Raw genomic sequence first — 16895 nt, 5'->3', positions numbered from 1 at the left:
CGCACATCACTACGCCGCCTAATCTGACTACGAGCTCAACTTGCCCGCCGTATTTCTTACAAAAGATCTGTTTTCGGCTTCGTACGAACTCCGCAGTAGGCGATGACATTTTAAAAGTAAACGGCACGCTCGCACCCGAATATAAAATGAACCGCAGTCAAAGTACGGAGTGTTTTATCACCTGACTTCCGAGAATACGGCCGTAATAGGTAAACTGATGATTATAGACGGCGTTTACTAGCGCTAATGGCCCCACTGACTTTGGAAAAGATTTTTATCCCACTTTTACTGGCCCAGTCACCGAACCTTGACATTTCAAAAGACAGAGAGAGAGAGAGAGAGAGAGAGAGAGAGAGAGAGAGAGAGAGAGAGAGAGAGATGGAATGTGGGAGAAAGTGAAAGAATAACGGCTAACCACAGCATCCCAGAATGAATTAGCCATTAGAAATTCTTGTGGTCCATGATGGGATTCAAACTTGGACCTTCCCCAACTCAATGACAGGTAGCGAAACCACTGTCAGGAGTGGAGGGAGAAAGAGACAATGGGAAAGAAGAAACGGGAGGTGGAAAAGAGAAGGAACGAAGAGAGAGAAGAGGAAGAGGGAAGGAAAAAGAAGGAATAAAAGTTAGAAAGGATGAAATGATTGAAATTACGAATGGAGCAGATATTGAGAGAGAGGAATGAGGAGAGAAAATGACGAAAGAAAGTGAGAAAGTATGAGTGAAACTGAAAAGATACTTTATTTTGCGCACGCGCGTGCACTGTATGGTTGCCAGTAAAATGAGCTCTTCGTATAATATGCAATTTTAAAGTGATTCTTATTTTCCCAAGTATGAAATTTATGTCAAATGGTCCGTCTCATTGTCATGGAGCTGGTGATCACGTCTACTGAACTTGATGGTTACCAGGTAATCTTTTATATTAATTTTATTTAAGACTGTTGCTAAGAATATAGAAGCTGGGTTATTGTGTTGTCTATAGCACAACGTCAAGCTAACCCCTTCTCTGTACGTTGGAAGGGCAAGGTCAAAGGTGTGCCTAATACACTAATTCCCAAGGGTAACTTGCTGAAACGAAGTAAAGTAAACCTTTGCCTCCAGTTCTCTCAACGGAACACTCTCTTGGTATAGCCTTATCTTCGATCACGCGCTTCGTGGAAACTGAACTTAAAAGCTTTCGAAACAGAACACAACATTAAAATGACAAACAATCAAAGTATCTGCGCAATTTTAAGGTGAAATCAATTGTGTTTCTCAGGTGCCTTTTGTGCAAGAGGGGTTCCTGTAAGCAGCGTACCCCCACAGTACTATGGAAATTGAATAAAGAACGGCGAAAAATGTGGACATGCCATCTTTGTAATAGAAACAGCGTAATCAATGTAGATAATGAATCTCTAAATTCATGGAAAGTAGATGGCAGCGTCCTAGCCACCGACTTCGATAAATCCCCATCACTGACATCATTACCGCCTGCTCAATCTCCTCATGACTGTGGTTTAACGACAATGGAATCAAGATCGCGTCGAAGGAATCCAGCGCACAAACCAGTATGCTCAAAAGCCCAAAGGTAAACTTAGACCAAGTAATCATCAATGATTTAATATCTAGAAGCCTTACAGACATCATCACCGAGCACACGAGAACTATCTCAGCCCTACAAATAGATAATGCAAGGATCATGTTAGGCAAGATGGAAAGAATTTCTGAAAGCGTCATTGACCTCTTTTCGGAAAACCAGTTCCTACGGGCGCAAAACGCAGAGATCCTCCAGCAATCCAGCAAGTATCCCAACTGAAAAGCCAACTTAAAGTATTTAAGAGCATGACAGTGAACTGTAACCCCTTTGAAACCTGGCCGAGATATAGGATTCCCGTTTGCTTCTTCTCTGCCAACCAATGAAATGAACAAAACCTCACCATTCAGTTAGAGCTGCAGCCCAATGATAACCTTTGTCAATCAGTATAGGAGGAAACTTAAAGAAAGTGACGTACCTGACCACCATCACACTGCCGACCTGACAAAGAACCCAACGCTGAGTCAGAAAGAAATCTGTGAAGAACCAATTGATAAAAATAATGTTGAGAGTGAAAATCCCCCAGCTCTTTCAATAGCAGATCTAACACACCTCGCCAAAGCGACACACCAAAACAAACCTCGGATGCATCCATGATTACACCTACTAGACATCCCAATTATGTTATTAAAAACTATCATGAGATCCATACGGAAGCTCATTGTCATACTGACTCTGGACCACACTCCTGGGATGAGGTTGTCACTAGGCAATCCCCTCACGCATCCAGAGGGAACACGGCTAAAGAAAATTTCAAAACCCAAGAGACAAGGGTAGTACAGCAGACACGAATAAACAAGAGATCCAGACGATCACATATAACTGGAATAACTCCAACTAACTGGCTCCAGTCCAGCGGGGAAGCAGCAACAACTCACTCGCAGAAGCCTGTTCATTTCACGATTGATTCCACAAACAACCACAGAACAGGTTAAAACTGGCATAAAAGAAAATCTAAACCTATCTGTTGATGTATCCCAATTGCCCACAAAATGGCCTTCCTATCACAATTCCTTTTAGATTAGATTGCAACATAACCCAATACAAAATCTTGATTCAGCCATCTGCCTGGCCTTGAGAGCTCCTCATCAGGCACTTTTTTCAATTCCCCGTCTTAAGGCGTCAGCAGCACAGTGAAATACTGCATGGTCACATTACGGGTACAGGTAACCCAACTAGCTGACTCAGCACGGAAATCGTGGATGGAAGACAATACACAATTCCTGTGAGAATATCTCAAAGAGACATCTCCAGAATAGATAGAAACAGACCACAGAGGCAGAAAGTACTAAGGAAGATCCCCAGATGTAATAGCCTGGCCCTCTTCTATCAGAATGCCCGTAGCATCCGTAATAAGCTCGAAACTGTAGAAGAGCTTTTACTCTCACAGAATTATGATGTGAGAGTACAATGTGCTTTGTATAACAGAAACTTGGCTTGACCATAATGAAGATGATTTTCCATTTGCAGCTTCGGCTGGTTATAATATGATTCTTTGCTCCCGACAGGACAAAAGAGGGGGTGGAGGGGGACTTTTCTATAAAACACCACACATGATTGTAACCAAGAATTAAAAAAGCCATTCCATTAAGTTCGAAGGCCTAATTGCATCGTGCCAATTTAAATCAGCCCGCATTGATATTGCAGTTATCTATACACCCCCAGGACCCAATGCTGAAACCATCGATGAGATAACTAATTGGCTCATTCATGGGCTTCGTCCGTCGGGAAGGCACGTAATCTGTGGAGACTTCAACTTATCCCCTCAATTTGTGCATCTTCAGTCAAGAATGCTAAATAGCCTTCATCCATTAGGAATCTATCTAATTAATCAGCTCCCGACAAGGAGTGACAACTATCTTGGTCTTGTGCTATCATCAAGCCACTGTGAACTTGATTCAAAGCAGAAACTGCCTTTCAATCTGATCATATGCCAATTTTAATTAACTTGTCTTTTCCGACTCCAAACTACAATGTCTCGACTAGGGTCCACACAAAGGTAATAACCAGCCCGAAATTAATGAACACTAGTAAATGCCTTGAAGTAGCCACTGTAATTCCTTGGAATGCACTTCAGTTGGGTGATAGTCAACTTGCCTTGGATCTGTTAACTAGCTGGCTCGTCACAATTTCTAAATTTGCAGCCTCAAAGAAAATAAGGATCTCGGAACGCACGAGAGGATGGTGGACCACTGAACTCAACAACTTTAAGATTAAACAGCAACTCTACAAACAATGGAAAAGAACAGAACAAATCTCAGACCGAATTGCATACTCTAAAGTACGAGCAAGCTTCAATCGACTCAAGGCTCAAGCCATAAAACACCACGATGAAGTCACACTATGTAAGGGTGCCCCATCATATCCACAAAAACATTGTGATCTCTCCTCACAGCTCGATCCTGATGTCTGGATGGACTTTATTGCACGATTTCAGAGAGGTAACCATGAGTCCAGTGATATTCCTGAAGCTTGATAATGATGTGCCCATTGATGCACTTGTAACCCTCTTAATCACAAAACGCGATCTTATATCTCCAATTAATCAATTGCCTGCAACTGGTACTGCAGAGATTGACGAAGTTCCACAGTTTATCATAAAACTTTGAGTCTATATCTAATTGAACCCCTCTTAACAATTTTTAATAACAAATTAAAAGGAGAATTTTTCCCTCCAACATGGAATGTGTAGTCCGTCAGGCCACTCCCAAAGGACTCCTAGTCAACTGAAGCCAAGCACTTTAGACCCATCTCTCGCTCCTCGTATTTACTGAAGCTGCTTGAGAAAACAGTACTGAAAACGCTTACCATACACACACACATCTCCCTCACAGGCCACATCAAATTCATTATGCGTTGCAAGACAGATCAACAATCAGTAATCTGCTTATGACCACCAATGCCATCTTTGGATCGTTTGAGGAGAAAGAAGAAATTGCTATCACATACCTGGATCTACAAGCAGCGTTCGATAGTGTCAGCATCCCTGCCTTGCTTAAGCTCCTTCAAAATTACTATCATATCACAGGACAAGTATTGAAGTTTCTGACATCCCTACTTCAGAGTCTGGGCAGGTAGCACAGTGGTATCGTCACCGTCCTCCCCACACTGGGTGTAAAAGTCCCGGGTTAGAATCCCGTCGACGGCGCGAGGAACTTTAGTGGGCTTTTTTCACTCCATGGCTGAGTTAGTCGGTCTCAGGTGTAGATAGCAAGGTTTTTTCCCCTCAGAAACTGGGGTTTTTTCGTCCAGCAAACAGGAAAATCGACCAGAGAACACAAATAGCGAGACCATTACTGTTTCTCGACATAGAGAGAAACAATAATGGACAAAAAGATACAGAGAAAGAGAGAGAGAGAGACAAAAATATATATATAGAGATGCAAAGAGGGAGAGGAGAGAGATAAAGAGAAGAAGACGATATGATAAAGTGATAGAGAGAAAGTTAGAAAACACACACGAGAGCGAGAAAGAGAGACAGAGGAAAAAGGGTAGATGAAGATAAAGTATGAGAGAGAGAGAGAGAGAGAGAGAGAGAGAGAGAGAGAGAGGGAAAAGATGTCGACCTTGCTGAAGAAAATTTCCAATTAAATTTTGAATATATTTCCCTTTTAAAAGAAACGGCCAATCTATGATGGAAACATTATTGGGATAATTAACACACCAATGGCACGCAACTGGCATCCCACAATAGGAAGTTGTCCATTGTTTGCAGCTTAATATAAAGGCGCAGGGGCGGCGTCATTAACACGTGTGCGCGCCTTACAAAACCGGATAATGAACAGCCAGATAAATGCACTATCTCTCACTCTAAGACTGAAAGATGAAAGAACAGATTAGAAGCTAAACAAAGAATGTCCGGGTACCTTGCGCGGCTCGCACGTAAATCGGCTGATCGATCGATAGTGGAATGAATTAATTGGGTCCCCATCACCCACCAGCATTTTTAAGAATAAAGTGGGTGCACGAAAACAATTTTAAAGTTTAAAACAATCTTTAAAATACGACAGATTTGAAAATCATTTCTCAAATTTAAATAAAAGTTTTTTCTTATATTGAAAAAAAAAAAAAAAAAAAAAAAACGTTTTTTTATTCGAATTTGAAAATTTTCAAGAGTTAGCAGCAAGATATTTCGAACAAGAATCCTTCTGAGCCCCACTTGATAGAGCTCATAAATTGACAATTTCTGAGCCCTATTAAGTGAGGCTAAGGAGTGGGGCTCTAAAAGTAGGTCCCCTCACTGTCCAATAATAATGGGTAAGAAGAAAATGCATTAGGAGAAATTAAACCAAAAGACAAACATTACGGGCTTCCAGATTATTTATCTGACAGTTCTTTGAGGTTTTTTATATTTCTACGACTGTACACGTGCCCGAGACGTAGGTTAAGATGTAGAAGGAACTGAACAATTGACAGAGTGACAGAACCTCTGTGTGATCGTCTGCTAGTGGTTACTAGGGGCAACAGTGTCTCCTTGCTAATCATGAAGAAACTTGAGAGTCACAATCAATGTATCGTGACCACTACTGATGGAAGCAGCTACTCCGATGTAGGGGGGGAGGTATCTATGCTCCTTGTAATGGCTTTCGAGGATCTAATTTACTGGAAATAGCTTTTTGTGTAATGGTCGACTACAAGGGATCGGTTTTCCTTCCCTTAACGAAGACAGCGAAAGTAAGCCTAAGAACAGATCGCATTGGGTGACCAAAAGATTGGCACTGTAAACCAAATATAATCATTTATATTTTTTCTTCAGATAAATCAATAAGGATGGATATTCGCTAGAAGTATATTCATATTTCGTCCCCCTAGTTCCCCCGCCCGAATCGCTTTCCTGTTTACAGCGTTTCTTAACCCACAGCGTTCTGTTTGATTTCGCACACAAACCATCCTCTCTAGAGAGACATTAACCTTCATGGATGAGCAGAATGTTTTTGAATTTCACCCCAAGGATCACTCTCGCCGACACCTCTACCTCGCTAGAAATAAATGATGCTCCAAAAACGTGACAACAGCGCCACCTAGTAGTAATAATTTAGTGCTTCGTCCTGTAGCATCTTTCGAGATGATTTAACAGCAAGGCAAAAAAAAAAAAAGCACAGAAAAGTTCAAGGCCACCTCCAGAAGTGGAGCCTTATTCGTGAGGCATGCATAACTTGCATACCGGGCTAAGCATGATCAATGATGTGTAATTTGCATAAGTATATAATTCTGATCGTTTTTGTTTTTGTTTGATAAGGATTTATTTTCTGGAATACTTTTCCTCCATGAGGCTACAGACATATTATATCCGCATTAACTCCAACGTTGGTCATTCAAACAACTTGGAAAAACTTAATACACTGATCTACTAAAATATTAGCCGAGAGGAAATCCGATTTGCCAATATTTTAGTAGGCTATCCAATGGATGCTATTGATTGGCAAAAAACCGCAAGACAAATTTAAGGTGTACCGGAAGAAAGAACTCTATGATGTTCCTAAGACTTGCAAGCGATGTGGAAGAAATAACCAATCGCATATGGATGTGGAAAAAGTAACCAATTCTGAGGATATCTATCTCATTCTCACCTCTCTTGTAGAACCATCCCTGAAGGCGGTCTCAACTCGTGTTTTACACAAGTTGAGACTGACTTCCGCCTTCAAGGTTTTACACAAAGGATAAAGAATACACAGAGATAGTTTGAAGAGTATTTCGAACACGTATAACATCCTCTTCAGTCCCCAATGTTCCCGGATTTGAATTCAATCGAGTACTTCTAATCTCGATTGCATTCATCACCATGGACACCCGTATGCACGTTCTAGAATCAATAAGGAACACAGCTGCTGCTGCTGCATACTCTAATATTTTGATAGGACAGTGTACATCTTTTACGAATGTATCGTCGCGTTCAAAATGTATCTTACAAGGCTTCAGTACTTCGTTTGTTGTGGTGAATTCAACATCTTCTCTGGCTCAACCTACCAGGTTAGAGACATCCAAGAACTCCTTTAAAAGAACTATGGCACTCATGAACAAGTATAATCTAGATATGGCTGTGGACAGGAAAGAGTTTCACAGAACTATCAGGAGCAGATTGGCTGGTTGACGGATGAGCTCAAGATGAAAGATATCCTCATCAATTCTGTGTGTGCGATGATGTCTTCGCTACTGCCTGCTCTCTGTGATTCTCTTCAAGATACTGAACCAAGGATATCATGTATATCGTATTTTTATTTCCATGAATTGGACTTATCCAGTTGGAAATGAACTATTATTGTACTTTGTTATTCTGCTATTTATTTATATGTTAATGTACAATCTTTGTATCTTCCTGTGTATTTTCTGCTCTGTTATGCACTTTAACTGGGCGCATGCCTGCTGTGTATATTTTATGTTAATAATAAATAAATTAATAAATTCAGAGTATCCAATAGAAATCGATCTACACCTTACAGGGTCGCACATTATGCAAATTATTCATGCCTATAAAAACACGGGTTGCGACCACATCACTTCATTCCCGTTTTTTAGTTTGGTCAGTGGGATAGCCACATCTCCAGTACTCAGGATGGCAAGTCATCGTCGTTTAGATGATTCTTTGAGATGGTGGGCCGTTCGACGACTTGAAGCCGGGAAGTTGGTACGTTAGTTTAATGCGTCACGCAGTGCTGTCTCGCCACTATGGAAGCAGTTTTAGGAGACAGGAACCATTACAAGAAGAGCTGGACAACATAAACCAGAAGAGACCGCTATCTGGCTCAATTCAAGTGGACTCTACGCAAGGAAGCCAGAGGTTTGTATCCCATTAATTCTAAACCACCGCAGACTCGTCGCGTGTTTATGACACTAGTGCCATAAACATGTGACTTGGAGCCCAGGCAAATGGGGTATAGTTCTATTCTCTGATAAGTCCCTAAAACGGGACTTCCCCTTCATACTTTTGATATGGGTACCGTAACTGCGCAGAGGTACCAAGAACAGATCCTCGAACCCTATGTGCGACTTTTTAGGGGTGCGGTTGGCCCAGATTTTCTTTTCATGCACGACAGCGCTACTGCATATAGAGATCAAGTGGTGGAAGAATATCTTGAAACTGAAGATATCAAACGACTGCCGTGGTCAGCACGATTACAGATTTAAATCCGATTGGACATGTGTGGGAAGTTCTTGAGAGTCGCATTGCACGCCGATAGCCAACTCCTCGGTCACTTGGTGACTTGAGGTCTGCGCTGGTGATCTTTTTGGTAATTCTTATGCAACCCCTATAAATGCCTGTCCGAATTTTCTCGCTGTCTCCTCATTTCATCGTTGTATGGTACACCACCGTACCAAATTTTGTCCAGCTTCATCGCAAGCTGCACGAGTTACACCAGTTTTGTACGCGTTCAGTTAATTTCGTCGAGCAGTGTAGTTGACTATGTGAACGTGAGCTCTCTCCTTCTACCATCTGGAAGGCGCGCTAATTCCTTTCTTTCTTTCTTTTTTATTTTTCTACTCGGAAGTGAGAAATATTCTTCTCTGCTCTCCTCTCTAACACAAACAATCACCAATTATACCCTGCAACTGAATCAGCGTTAATCGATATGGGAAACTCTCCAACCCACTTTCTAGACGCAACGTTATCGGTGGCACTTTGAAAGAAGTAACAAGTAGATCATCTATCACCCATGCCGAATAATTCCCTGATAGAGTGACTCCCGAACGTTTCCTTCACTAAGCATCCATTATTCATGTCTGCCTCCAGTCCAAGGCACAAAAAATTGAAATAAAAATCGCAAAATTGTATTCGCTTAAATCGACTGCCGACAGAGGGCGCTGTATAATTATAGGTTGGCGAATGCAGGTTTGTGTAACAAAACAAGGTCAGAGTGTCTTGTGGGTGTATATAAAAGTTTAGCGTTGTATAAAGAATGTATAATACTTTACAAAATATTAGGAGGTATATAGGATGGTTAAATTCCACGCGTATAAGAAATCTTTACACTGTGTTAATTTTTCTGAGATAATTTGTCTCGCGCATCTTCTTCTTCTACCGTAATGAATCTTCTCGAGGCTGTGTTTACAAAGTATAATTGAATTTCCACTTTAAACGACCTCGTGAAGGTATTCAGCGAGTTGACTTCTTACCGCATCTAATGACTCCGAAATATTTAAGCCCAGGTCGCGTTGGCAAAGCGTGTAGTTCGTTAATTTAGTGGGAAAAGCTTTAAGACAATTGCAGGCTACACTTTGGTCCCAAAATTCCTGTTTCATTCGTGTGAAAAATCCTCTTATTCGCTCCATTTCAGGAGACTTCTACATGTAAACACACTTCCGCGTCGTTGAATGAACTCAATATAATTCAACATCCATCAATAAAAGTGATGGAAATATCACGTTTCTATTGCTTTTTGGGGATAATGTTTCCTTTCCCTTTCCCCAAACAAACTTCCTCCAAAAATCTTCCGGTTTAAAGCGAAGTCCATCAAGTTTATCAAAAATAAATTTTAAGAATTCACCAGCAAACTTTGTCAGATTATCCCAGAATGCATTTGATAACCACTCACTGCCATATTTTATGTATTCCAACAGAATTCGCTTTCATCTTGCTTCGATATTACTCAATTTTCACTGAGTTGGGTTTGATTCTTTATTTATAAATTTCACACTTTCCTCTCCATGTTGCATCTAAAATATTGTGCTCGAGTGACTCATTCAAATAGGACGTCAATTTTTAACCATCCCACACAGATACTCACGACGTGCCTTTTAAAGCCACTCTCCCGTAAGACATGCAATGGTTCCACCCAGACATTTGTAGAGTGCTTCCATTTTTTTTCCTTATATATTCGAAATTTGATGTGATTCTGAAAATACTGAACACGACTTGCGGATTCCAGATGGAATCAACGGATCTGTCGAAATATCAACATCGCTTCCTTTTTCTATAACTTTACTTTTAATGCCACCACTTTTAAAACACTGCGTTTTAAATATAAAAATACCAAAATAACGCGTTAAATAAACCAATAATCAAATTTAGGAGTTAAAAGCAACTTCTCATAGAAATTTAAACAATATTTATAATAATACTCGAGGAAATATGTTTTATAGAATTACCTGTAATTTCATATCATATAATCCACTTTAATCAAGTGCAATCTAATTTGTATATTTTTTATGATTCAATTTCATGTAATTAAATATCATGAAATCTCATATAAATTTTGTAATCACTTTCCTGTAATCTCCTATCTGATAAAGTCTATTTCATATAATTTAAGTGATCAATATCATGTAATCTCCTATCTGATATAATCTATTTCATGTAATTTAAGTAATCAATATCATGTAATTTCACATAATCTATTTCATCTAATAATTTTAGATGAAAATTTTAGGTGATTTTTTAATCAATTTCATGTAATCTATTTCATATAATTTCATATAAGTTTAGTAATCAATTTCATATATTTAATTTTTATGATCAGTTTCATGTAATTTTATATCGTTTATACAACTACGTGTAATTCCATATCACAATCTACCTCACATATATTTCATATAACTTATATAACTAACCAATTTCATATAATCCAATTTAATTCATGAAATCCAATCTGAATTTTATGTGATCAAGTGCAATCAAATTTATATATTTTTTGTGATTCAATTTCATGTAATCTCATATAATCTATTTCATACAATTTTAGCAATCAATTTCATGTAATCTATTTCATATAATTTTAGCAATCAATTGCATGTAATCTTAGTAATCAATTTCATGTAATCTATATCATATAATTTCAGTAATCAATTTCACGAAATCTCATAATCTATTTCGTGTAAGTTTACTAATAAATTTCATGCAATTTAGTATATTCAATATAATTTTTGTGATTAATTTCATGTAAATTCATATAGTCAGAAATTATCTCGACTTGGTATATTAATTTTTATGAAATTTGCATGCTTACAAGCGAATTTTAAAAATTAATAATTTCGCGGCCATAAACTTTTTGGAGGTCTATTAATTTCATGAAATTATATGTGAAATTTCGTAATGTCTACAAATATAAATTTCAAAAATCAGATATTTAAGTCTTTCGTTTTTTATGCTGTTTTCCTCAATTGTTTCTTAAATGTTTAATCAATATTTATAGGGCTTCATTAACATTTATAAATAATGTATAGGGCTTTGTGTTATTGATTATATTTCGTGAAATGTATTTCATAAAAAATTGTATCATAAAAAACTTCGTAGAATGTTTGCGTCCAAATATCATAATATATGTATAGTTAGGTTTTTTAATTCTATATGAATTAGGATTTCGCGAAATTTTCATGACTTCTATGAATTCACACGATATCATTCCATGTGATTTTCATATTTACACGCTGTTAATTCTAATCGGAAATTCCAGCATTTTATGTTCTCCCGCTCATTAAATCCAGTGTAAGTAGCAATTAATATGCGAAATTCGGTGTCGTGTGCAAAGGCTTCAAGGACCGACACGTTAAGGTGTCAGAAACATGGCTGGGTGTGGTCACGGATCTCCAGCGGCAGTATATATACGTGACAGTTAATTGCCCCACCTTTTTTTAGGTAAAATTATCTGACGTGTAAAGTGAGTGTATGCCATCATGGATTTTCGGGGTTCATCTCTAGACGGTATGGTATGATTTTGTTCCTGGACGCGTTTCTTTTTACAACCAATTGGAACTGATTGTAGGAAGGAAGTGTACAGCTGTAAATAACAAGAGAAGGCATGCTATAGCAAATTATTGAATTCAGAAAATAACTGATGATTTTTAAAATGTATTTCATTGATACAATATGTATTTAAGGTGATTGTGATGTGGATTGATAAATATTGTACTGTACTGCTTAAAATAGGCCCTCATGGGTACATAGAAGAGACTTCCCTGCACGGGGTGGAAAAGGTTCGAGTTCGAATCCTGTCAATGACGCGAGGATTTTTTATGCGATTTTTCACAACATGGCTGAGTTAGTCTGTCTCGTGGGAGGGTAGATTTTTTCTCCCGGTTTTTAATCCAGCAAACAGAAAATTGATCTCAGAACACACGCAATTTACAGAATGTGTACACGGAGCAACATTGCCTTAGTCTAGATGCTCCTAAAACCCAAAAACAACAGTAACAGCAACAGATCCAAAGTGAAAAATGAAACTGGCAGCCCATTCTTCAAAATTTTTCCATTCCATAAACAGACCACCCGAGCTTAGCAATAGTCAATATACAGACGCGAAACTGGCGCTAATCCAAAACAAGCTCGACTATGGCTATTAACTTTTAAGTAGGTGTTTTAGAGAACTCCGGGTGAGTAGAGAATATAAATACTTTATATCCTTTATATCGTATTCGCAGAAGGATTTCTTTTTTATATTTTCTATATAAATAGAACATCACTGGATTGAAAGAATATAGAAAAAAATATAAAGGTATAAAAATTAAAATAAATCATGATATATTAAATACTTGGCAAAGCGAAGTGCATTAAGTCCTTATTAGCTGTGAAGTGCGCTTCCTCACGCACCACATGACTTCTTCGCTATACACAATTTTGCATAGATTGTAGATAGAAAAGGCAACTATTGACCCAATCAGGCTGTAACATCTTATGGCCAGACTGTTCTCGTGGCAGAATTCGTCCAATAGCACAATTCGTTCTATAGCATTTAAGAACCTAGACACTGTCTGTGTCTAGGTTCTTAAATCCACATTCATCTGACGCCATGTGATTTTTACCTCTTCCTCAAACACAAAATTAAGCTGAAAGGATGAGGATTTCATGACATTTCAAACATCTATCAACCGGCCAACTCAACCGGCGTATGTGACCAAAGTTTTTCAGAAGAATAAACTTAGAAATTTTTGAGAAATTCATATTCACCTGACGCCATGTGATGTTACCTCTTCCTCAAACACAAAATTAAGCTGAAAGGATGAGGAATTCATGACATTTCAAACATTCATCAGAACGCGAAAGAACTCAACCGGCTGGATGAGGAACTCAACCAACAGGATGAGGAATTTATGACATTTCAAACATCCATCAGAATGCGAAAGAACTCAACCGGCGTATGTGGCCTAATTTTCGTAGAAGAACAGCCTTTTTTGATTGGATGTCGTTGTTCTGTCCTACCACGTGGCCCAGCATTCCATGGACGAATTAATTTGATATCAGGATGCCAGATTCTCTAATAAAGTGGTAGGGCAGTGTATTAATAAGAGATTAAATTAGCGAAGAATATCTTCTGCTTTTTCGATATATACAGATAGATGGACCACTGAAACTATAAATAGCATTTTTATTTAGAAATAAATCTTAAGAAATTCATCTGCTCAGGGCAAAACTAAAGACAGTGGAAATTCGTCTTTAAACGGGAAACTAGGATACTCACCAGATGGCGCTCTATTTGAGATGTTACATAGTTTATTCGGGGACGATAAACGTAACGAAGGACGTCACAATTATCCGCGGTTGGCGGTCTCTTCCTAATGTGTCACGAAATGGCGATTTTCAGATCTCCCATGTTTGTGAACTCTGACATTTGTTCCGAAACACGAGACTGCGGTCGACGGTATCCATAGTTCATAGCTGTCACCGTTGACACCGAGTTTCACGTGCTTCGCAGACGACACACGTGTGGAAATTGGTAGTCAAAAGAAGCTTACAGCGATAATACAGAATCTTCCACAGGCCAGTGCGTTCGGTGATAGCAAGAGGGGAGAGGGGAGGGAGTGTAGACGCCTCTGCTACAAGAAAACTAATTTCATCCTAAATACTCTTTTAATAAGCAGTCCATAGCTGTTTCTTCGCTCCATAAAAATGAAAAATACTCTTTTCTTGAAGAAGCGGCAATTCCAACGAAACATCCGTCAAGGTTATTAAACTTTATAACCTATAAGAATGAAAAAAAAAAAAAAAACTTGTTAGTTTCGGAGTTTAACTCCATAATCTATGAGTGCTTAGTGTGCCATCTGGCGGTTAAAATATTCAAACTAACGATGTGAAAGGGATTTTTTTTCAAAATAAAGATCATTTTCGATTTATTTCGGGCGATGGTAATTTTTGGTTGGATATAAAGCGCCCCCTATGCTAAAAGGGAAGTGAAAACCATTACGGTGGATATTCGAAAGGCTTTTGTCCAAGTTTGAAGACAAGCGAAGAAATTTCCCAAAGAAATGGAGCGAGAAAATAGTCCCTCGATTTTTCAGTCGCCTTTCTATTCCATTCGCTGCTTTGCAACGCCAGAGGACAAACTACTTGTTATCACTTAAAATAGGGTGCATGTTCGGTTCAAACTGTCAGAACCTATTTCTCGGTTGGGGAAAAGTGGAGGGGGAGGGGGCAGGTTCTGAGCAGCGAGAGTAGTGAATAGTGTGACACTCTGACAGGGAATGATGAGGTAATTTGTATCCATCGGCCTCGACTTTGACTCGCTCTTCGCCTTCTGACAGGTCTTGCGATAACTGGAATGGTCAACCCATACACAGCAACACCACTTAGACAGTTTAAATAGAAAGAAATCTTGATTTAGATAGCACATTAAAATAATTGCGTGATCCATGCATATCGGAACACTATTATTTCTTCGGCTTTTTCACTTCTGTGTTTTAACACTGCCCCCTTGCGTCATATGATGCTCTTTTTTATTAAAAAATAAATACCAATTCTTGCAACTTAATCATGAACCAAAACATTTTAAATTTGAGTTAACAAGCTAACTTCAAGTTCAAATGGTGCTCATAATTTTCTCTGCAAAATTTTTAGGAGCGTTCGCATATATAATACACATGCGTCTGTCTTTACTATGTCCGTCCGTTCGACCGCATGTGACAACTCGACTTCTAGTCGACGGATTTTTATGAAATTTTATATTTGAGTCTTTCAAGAATATTTATTAAGCTATTTTCAATTTCATTAAAAGCACACAAATAGAACTCGGACAATTATTATTTACTTTCCCATACAATTTGTATGGGAAAAATGAAAAATAATTCTATTAAACACAGAAAAAGAAAAAAAATCATTTAATTTAAGAAAAAAAAAATCGAAAACGTGCCTGAAATGAGCGCTGCGACATTGACTAACTTGTTAATATATTTCCATACATACTTTAATATTTTTATTATTTGTGGTCTCTACCTCATTAAAAGCGGTCCGTATCTGAAAAAAAAAAAGGTTGGGAAACACTGACCTATACTACCTATATCTGAATACAGTTTTAAGAGCATTCAACCAGACCGATAACAACCTCTCTTGCCCTAAAGGTGCCTTTACCAAATTTAATGCAATTTTTTATCCTCAAATATTTAAGCAATAATTTTTAAGGACAATAGCATATATGTGTAATGCGCCTAATGTCTTCATTATGTCCATCGGTCCGTCAGCATGTGATAACTCGGCTCCTAGTGGGTGGATTTTCATGAAATTTTATATTTGGGCCTCTTAAAAAGGTTTGTTGAGTGATCCCAAATTTCATTAAAAATGTCGAAATTATTATTTCTTTGTCCGTCCGCATGTAATAACTCAACTTACAGTGGATGGATTTTCATGAAAGGTTATATTTCGCTCTTTTAGAACGATCTATAAAGCCTCTCCAAGTTCCATTATAATTGGACGAATAGAAATCCTTAAATTATTATCATTATTTATTATTTTTTTCATAGGATCACATAGATTATCCATATAGTGATCCTCCCCATCCATAATGGGGAGGAACGCCGCATAGCTCTCAGTATCAAAAACCAAACAGCTTCGTACGCTAGAAGTTATGGGACGTAATAAACATATCACGGAGTTTCAGAAGGGTATGATTGTGGGAGCTCATGCGTCGGGTGCTTCCATATTGAACCGGCACATCTTGTTGGTTGCTCACGGCCCACGGTGGTTAAGGTGCACAAAGAATTGTGTCGAACGGGTCAAACTACCTCCCGACGACAGAACAGTAAAGGATTAAGTAAAGTGGTTGTTCGTGGCGAGCGAAGGGTGCTGCGCGTTGTACGGGCTGAGCAGCAGGTCACTGTAAGATATCTAACGTCGCAATACAATATGAGGAATTCAAGAACAACGCCCCAAATGACGATGCGCCGCACACTTATACGTAAGAGGTTCCACAGCAAACGACCCAAGAGACACCCTCCCCTCATCATTGATCATCGTTTACAGCAATGCTATGGCGTCAACAACACGTTAATTGGACACTGGAGGACTGGAAATGAGTGTGCTGGTCGGATGAGTCCAAATTCCTGGTGCAAGACGCCGATGGACGCCTTAGAGTGTGGTTCAAGCAACAAGCGTCCATGGATCCATCTTGCATGGGGCCCCTAT

This window comes from Mastigoproctus giganteus, chromosome 4, assembly GCF_048544385.1.
Source record: "Mastigoproctus giganteus isolate SK-2022 chromosome 4, ASM4854438v1, whole genome shotgun sequence".
In the NCBI taxonomy this organism is placed as follows: domain Eukaryota; kingdom Metazoa; phylum Arthropoda; class Arachnida; order Uropygi; family Thelyphonidae; genus Mastigoproctus; species Mastigoproctus giganteus.
Note: the sequence above shows the minus strand (reverse complement) of the source record.